This window comes from Eschscholzia californica, unplaced genomic scaffold (genome assembly GCF_041429995.1).
Source record: "Eschscholzia californica isolate CP2 unplaced genomic scaffold, dmEscCali1.0.p SCAF_10, whole genome shotgun sequence".
In the NCBI taxonomy this organism is placed as follows: domain Eukaryota; kingdom Viridiplantae; phylum Streptophyta; class Magnoliopsida; order Ranunculales; family Papaveraceae; genus Eschscholzia; species Eschscholzia californica.
The window spans coordinates 32501-40000 of record NW_028238199.1 but is presented as its reverse complement, the minus strand read 5'-3'; positions in this window follow the sequence as shown (position 1 = coordinate 40000).

Here is a 7500-nt window from a genome sequence, read left to right as displayed (position 1 = left end):
ATATATTTTGCACTATGTAGGGGAGTGGATGGTAAACTTTGAGTGGAAGACCCCTACCTTCCAAATAGTGGGCAACCGAAGAGCCATAAGCTTCCCTAGCCTTTAGGAAGCTTCCTTAGTCATATGCTTGTCTTTCCTTGTAAGCTCTCATTATCTATCAATAATATATCTTGTTGCCTTCTTTTGTAGCTATCGTTGGTTGTTTGGAATATTACTTTGTTGGCTGACTTGTCCCGAGAGCGCGCACAAGTGCCGCACGACGCCTATCGAGAGAAAAGGCCGTGACAATTGGTATCAGAGCATAGGATGGCAGCTCCACGAACTACGAAAGAACGGTTGGATGCTTTGGAGGAACGGGCCGCGCGCTTGGAAGAAGTGATCGTGGGAGTCCCGTTGCTCGCGGAGAAGCTAGACGGATTGGAAGGTCGCCACAACGGTGTGGATATGACGGTCGAAGCTATGGGAGCATCCCTTGAGGATGTGCAAGTGCAAATAAGCGACCTTCGCGAAGAGCAAGGTAGCATAATCGACGAGTTGCGAGCACAGGTGAATGTATTGATGCGGATTGTAGGTACCCAAGACCGAGCCGGAGCAGCAGAGGCGCATCCTCCTCGTGTGCGAGTACCGGATCCAAGATCCTATGGAGGAGCCAGAGATGGCAAGGAGCTCGAGAACTTCTTGTTTGACATGGAGCAATACTTCCGTGCCGTGCGACCCGACGATGAAGACACCAAGGTCTCGATGGCCACAATGTACTTGACGGGGGATGCTAAACTATGGTGGCGCACACGGTACGAAGAGATACAAGCCGGACGTGCCGTCATAGACTCTTGGGAGGATTTGAAAAGAGAGCTCAAGGCTCAATTCCTTCCCGAGAATGTGGAGTATATGGCTAGAAAGAAGCTACGGAAGCTTCAACACACAGGTACTGTTCGGGAATATGTGAAGCAGTTCTCAGCGCTCATGCTCGATATAAAAGATATGTCAGAGAAGGATAAGCTCTTCTGTTTTCTTGAAGGCCTAAAGCCATGGGCACAGACAGAGCTCCAGAGGCAAAGAGTGCAAGACTTGGCCACAGCGCAATCCGCCGCTGAGAGACTCACAGATTTCGCAACGAATGATCAAGAGAGGAAAAAGCCTACGGGCACTGGAGGAAAGCCCAATCCTGGAAGGGGAAAAGGCCATGAGAGGAAACCTTACCCCAACCGGGATGGCACAGGGTCGAAGACGGGCGCTACATCGGGAGCCAAAGCTCCGTTGAAATGCTTCCTTTGTAGTGGCCCCCATCGCATACGTGATTGTCCATCCCGAGCCGCGCTCAATGCATTGAAGGTGTCTTTTGGCGGCAAAGAGGACAAAGAGAGTATGCATGATCCACAGGAAGATGTGGATAGCGATGATGATGATTCAAAGATGGGTGCGCTCCAGGTACTCAATGCTCTTGCGGGCCAATCAAGCGAGAAGCCTAAAGCCTCAAGGGTGCTGATGTACGTTGAATGTAAGGTTAATGGCAAAACTACCAAGGTGATGGTAGATACTGGAGCTAGCAACAACTTCGTAGATGCTGCGGAGGCTAAGCGGTTGGGTCTAAAGCTTCATAAGGATCCAAGCCGCATGAAGGCCGTTAATTCGGCACCAAAACCCGTAGATGGGGTAGCTCGAGATGTACCCCTCGAGATTGGCAAGTGGTCTGGTAAGACTAACTTTACTTGTGTACCTTTGGATGATTTTCAGGTCATCATTGGACTAGACTTCATGATGGAGCACAAAATGGTGCCGATGCCGTACTTGGGGAGCATATGTTTCCTTGGAGACAAGCCGTGCATGGTGCCAGTAGTTGCCGAGAAGACTCGAGGCGACAAGATGATCTCAGCGATGCAGCTAGAGAAAGGGCTAAAGAAGGGAGAGTTGACATACTTGGCAGCCTTAAAGATGGAGACTACAGGAGTAGATGCAGAACCTGTACCTGCCAAGATCCAAACCATCCTGAAGGAGTTCAGGGATGTTATGCCAGCAAAGCTTCCGAAGTCTCTACCCCCACGACGTGCTGTTGATCATCAAATAGAGATTATTCCAGGAGTTAAGCCACCTGCGAAAGCTCCCTACAGGATGGCTCCACCCGAGTTGGCCGAATTGAGAAAACAACTCGATGAGCTATTGGAGGCGGGATTCATCCGTCCGTCCAAAGCTCCTTATGGTGCTCCAGTGTTGTTCCAGAAGAAGCACGACGGTAGCTTGCGGTTGTGCGTGGATTTTCGGGCTTTGAACAAGGTGACTGTGAAGAACAAATACCCGATTCCACTTATAGCGGACTTGTTCGATCAGCTCGGTTCGGCAAAGTACTTTTCGAAGTTAGACTTGCGCTCTGGGTATTATCAAGTCCGCGTTGCAGAAGGCGACGAGCCGAAGACCACGTGCGTGACGCGGTATGGGGCGTTTGAGTACTTGGTGATGCCTTTTGGCTTAACCAACGCACCCGCCACGTTTTGTACGTTGATGAACCAGATCTTCCATGAGTTTCTCGACAAGTTCGTGGTGGTGTATCTTGATGATATTGTTGTGTATAGCCACAGTTTGGAAGATCATGCAAAGCACTTGAGAGAAGTGTTTAGGGTCCTGAAGGAGAACCAGCTGTATGTGAAAGAGGAAAAGTGCTCGTTTGCGCAAAAACACATCGGTTTTCTGGGCCACATTATTGGTGATGGGCATATCCGAATGGAGATGAAGAAGGTGAAAGCCATCCAAGAGTGGAAGGTGCCAACTTCAGTGTCGGAGCTCAGATCATTTCTCGGACTTGCGAACTACTATCGTAAGTTCATCAGGAGATATTCAGCCAGATCGGCACCTTTGACAGACTTGTTGAAGAAGGATAGGCCCTGGGTTTGGTCGAAGGAATGTCAAGAAGCATTCGAGGACATGAAGCAGCAGGTTGCTAACGATCCCGTATTGGCATTGCCCGACATTTCCAAGCCTTTTGAAGTTCATACCGATGCATCTGATTTTGCACTTGGCGGGGTACTAGTGCAAGATGGTCACCCAGTTGCATACGAGAGCCGCAAGCTTTCCGACACGGAGCGGCGTTATATAGCTCAGGAGAAAGAGTTACTAGCTATTGTTCATTGCTTAAGGGTCTGGAGGCATTATTTGTTGGGGTCGAAGTTTCTGGTGAAGACCGACAATGTTGCTGCCTCACACTTCATGACTCAGAAGAAGCTCACTTCCAAGCAGGCTCGCTGGCAAGAGTCATTGGCCGAGTTTGATTTTGATATGGAGTACCAACCAGGAAGAATGAACAATGTTGCTGATGCCCTGAGCAGGAAGGCGGAGTTGGCCGCCTTGGTTACTACGGGACAGAGGAGCAGGTCCCAGCTGAAGACCATCATCATCGACAAGATTCGTGAACGGCTGCAGAGTGATAAAGAAGCCAAGATCTTGGTCGATATGGTGAAGGGAGGACGTTCCACAAGGTTCAGAATCAAAGAGGATTTGTTATATACCACAGGTGGACGTCTCTATGTGCCTCGCTCTGCGGAGCTAAGGCGGGAGCTGATCAAGGAATGTCATGATACCGTATGGGCAGGCCACCCTGGCTACCATCGTACATTGGCGTTACTTGAGACAGCATATTACTGGCCGAACATGAGGAAGCAAGTTGAAGAGTATGTGCAGACTTGCCTCATTTGTCAGCAGGACAAGGTGATGCGGAAGAAACCTTTGGGACTTTTGGAGCCATTGCCGGTGGTGCAGCGTCCATGGGAGAGTGTATCTATGGATTTCATTAGTGGCTTGCCAAAAGTGGGGGAGTATACTTCTATTATGGTGGTGATTGATCGTTTCTCGAAGTATGCAACCTTTATTCCAGCACCTGCTCAGTGTACTGCGGAAGAAGTGGCGTTCTTGTTCTTGAAGCACGTAGTGAAATATTGGGGTGTGCCCCAGACTATTATCAGTGATCGTGATGCCAGATTTACAGGGCGGTTTTGGACCGAGCTCATGAAACTTCTAGGGTCACAGCTGAACTTCTCGACAAGTAATCATCCGCAGACAGACGGCCAGACGGAGCGTTTCAACGCTCTTCTTGAAGAATACCTTAGGCACTTTGTTAGTGCCAACCAGCAGAATTGGGTGAATCTATTGGACGTAGCTCAGTTCTGTTTCAATTTGCAGGAGAGTTCTTCTACCTGCAAGACACCGTTCGAGCTGGTAACAGGGCAGCGACCGTTAACTCCCCACACGGTTGCAACAGGTTATACAGGTACTAGCCCACGGGCATTCACTTTTGCTAAGGAATGGCAGCGGACAGCAGAAATAGCCAAAGCACACCTGGAGAAAGCAGCAGCACGCATGAAGAAGTTCGCAGATGAGAACCGGAGACCACACAACTTCAAAGTAGGTGACTTGGTGCTCGTCAAGATCAACAGGGATACTTCTCGGTTCGTGAAGAAGCTACACCGAAACTTGGTGAGGCGGTACGAGGGCCCCTTTCCCATCATTGCTCGTGTTGGAAAGGTTTCGTTCAAAGTACAACTCCCGAGGTATATGCAGAACCACCATCCAGTCTTCCATGCCAGCAACCTGAAGCCGTTCTACCAGGATCAGGCGGATCCCCAACGTGCCAACCAGCAGAGATCTAATCCAAGACCGGAGCTCCAGCCAACCAGGGAGGTGCAGAAGATAGTAGCTGATCGCCGTGCTCAAGCTCATCACAATTCGCCACCGGAGATCGAGTACTTAGTCAAGTGGAAGAACCTGCCAGAAGCCGAAGCCAGTTGGGAACGCGCCAGCTCCTTGCTCGACAATGCAGAAAAGATCGTGGAGTACTTGGCAGCGAAGTCGTCGAGGACGACGACATAACAAGTGGGGAAGTCTGTCATGTCCCTTTTTGTCAAGCCATGTTGGTATTGCCAAGGGACATGTCTTTTACTTTTATGCATTGTAATAAGTGTAGCATATGCCTTGCGCTAGGCCGGCATATGTCTTGAGCGTGCATAGTAAGGTGCCTTGTATATAGGTAGCTTCCTTAGGTAGCTTCCCTTGGCACGGGGACGTAGATGTCTTTATTTCCAACAAAGGAGTATGCTTGGTTGAAAGCATTGATGTTTCCTTGTGAGGATAGGTAAAACATATATTTTGCACTATGTAGGGGAGTGGATGGTAAACTTTGAGTGGAAGACCCCTACCTTCCAAATAGTGGGCAACCGAAGAGCCATAAGCTTCCCTAGCCTTTAGGAAGCTTCCTTAGTCATATGCTTGTCTTTCCTTGTAAGCTCTCATTATCTATCAATAATATATCTTGTTGCCTTCTTTTGTAGCTATCGTTGGTTGTTTGGAATATTACTTTGTTGGCTGACTTGTCCCGAGAGCGCGCACAAGTGCCGCACGACGCCTATCGAGAGAAAAGGCCGTGACACTGGGACGCCCGAGACTTGGCTCGGGACGGCCTGGGACGCCCTCGCTCCAGCTCGGGACGCCCTGGGACGGCCTCGACACAGCTCGGGACGGCCCGGGACGTCCGAGACTTTGCTCGGGCCGGCCTGGGACGCCCGAGACTTGGCTCGGGACGGCCTGGGACGCCCGAGACTTGGCTCGGGACGGCCTGGGACGCGCTCGGCACAGCTCGGCACAGGCCGGGACGCCCGAGCCGAGCTTCGGGTCGCACGAAATCTCTTCGTATTCCGACATATTAGAAGCTTCCCATTATGTAGTAGGCCGAGCTTTGCCCTTTGGATGCCCTATGGTGCTTGGCGAGCACTAGGGAACGTGCCAGCACAAGTGCTGTGCACGCTCTGGGGAAGGAGCTCAACCCTCCCCCTTATAGTGCAAAGTTATTGTTTTTCCTATTTTCACAAGGAAACATCAATTTTTTAACCAAGCATACTGGGCCTTTACTCCTTCGTTACTCGTCGGAATCCAGCAAACTTATACTCGTTGGAAAGGTCTTTTCGCAAGGATTTTTTTGATATATTATAATAGCGATTCCGATAAATATTTATTTTTCTATGAATTTTTAAGTGAATAAACACCGGAAAATTCATAAAAAATAGAAAAAAAAATATTTTCTTCCGTTTCTTTTCTCCAATAATTCATAAATAATACCTCAATAGTATTAATGAAGAGAGAGTCGAAATGGCCCGGGTGGATTTCGAAATGTCCCACGACCCCATAGAATGCACGGGCCAGCCGAGCCAAAAGAATGGGACGCGCACGGGACAGCATTGGTCAGGCTCGGGACGGCACGGGACAGCACGGGACGCGCATGGGACGGCACGGGACGCGAATGGGACGGCCTTGCTAAGGCTCGGGACGGCATGGGACAGCACGGGACGCGAATGGGACGGCCTTGCTAAGGCTCGGGACGGCATGGGACAGCTCGGGACGCGCATGGGACGGCCTTGGTGAGGCTCGGGACGGCACGGGACGCGCAAGGGACGGCCTTGGTGAGGCACGGGACGGCCTTGGTCAGGCTCGGGACGGCATGTCACGGCCCTGGTGAGGCTCGGACGGCACGGGACGCGCATGGGACGGCACGGGACGGCCTGGGACGGCCTACTTGAGGCTCGGACGGCACGGGACGCGCATGGGACGGCCTTGGCGAGGCTCGGGACGGCATGGGACAGCACGGGACGGCCTCGGCACAGCTCGGACGGCACGGGACGGCCTTGGCGAGGCTCGGGACGGCATGGGACAGCACGGGACGGCACGGAACGGCCTCGGCACAGCTCGGACGGCACGGGACGGCCTTGGCGAGGCTCGGGACGGCATGGGACAGCACGGGACGGCCTCGGCACAGCTCGGACGGCACGGGACGGCCTCGGCACAGCTCGGACGGCACGGGACGGCCTTGGCGAGGCTCGGGACGGCATGGGACAGCACGGGACGGCCTCGGCACAGCTCGGGACGGCACGAGACGCGCATGGGACGGCCTTGGTGAGGCTCGGACGGCACGGGACGCGCATGGGACGGCCTTGGTGAGGCTCGGACGGCACGGGACGCGCATGGGACGGCCTTGGTGAGGCTCGGACGGCACGGGACGCGCATGGGACATCATGGGACGCACATGGGACACCTTATGGGGATCATCAAGGGACGTTGCACGGGACATTCTTTCCCACGAAGGGCATTTACATGGGACATCTTAGGAGTCGAGAGCCGGCACATGGGACAACGTAGTTCACACGCACGGAACACTTTACTTTCGTTTGGAACGTCGTGGGATCTTTATGTCCCCATTAGCACCGAACCTTTAACATGCTAGGAAGCTATGTTCGATCTTCTCGAAGTGTCGATGGAACTTCGATGGATACACATCCGATCCGATGTTATGATGATGTACTTTCTCCGAGATTGATGTTGGGGCCGTATTCCGATGTCATGATGATGTACTTTCTCCGAGATCGATGGGACGGCCTTGGTAAGGCATGGTTCGGCCTTGGTAAGGCATGGGTCGGCCTTGCTAAGGCATGGGACGCGCATGGGATGGCCTTCGTAAGGCATGGGACG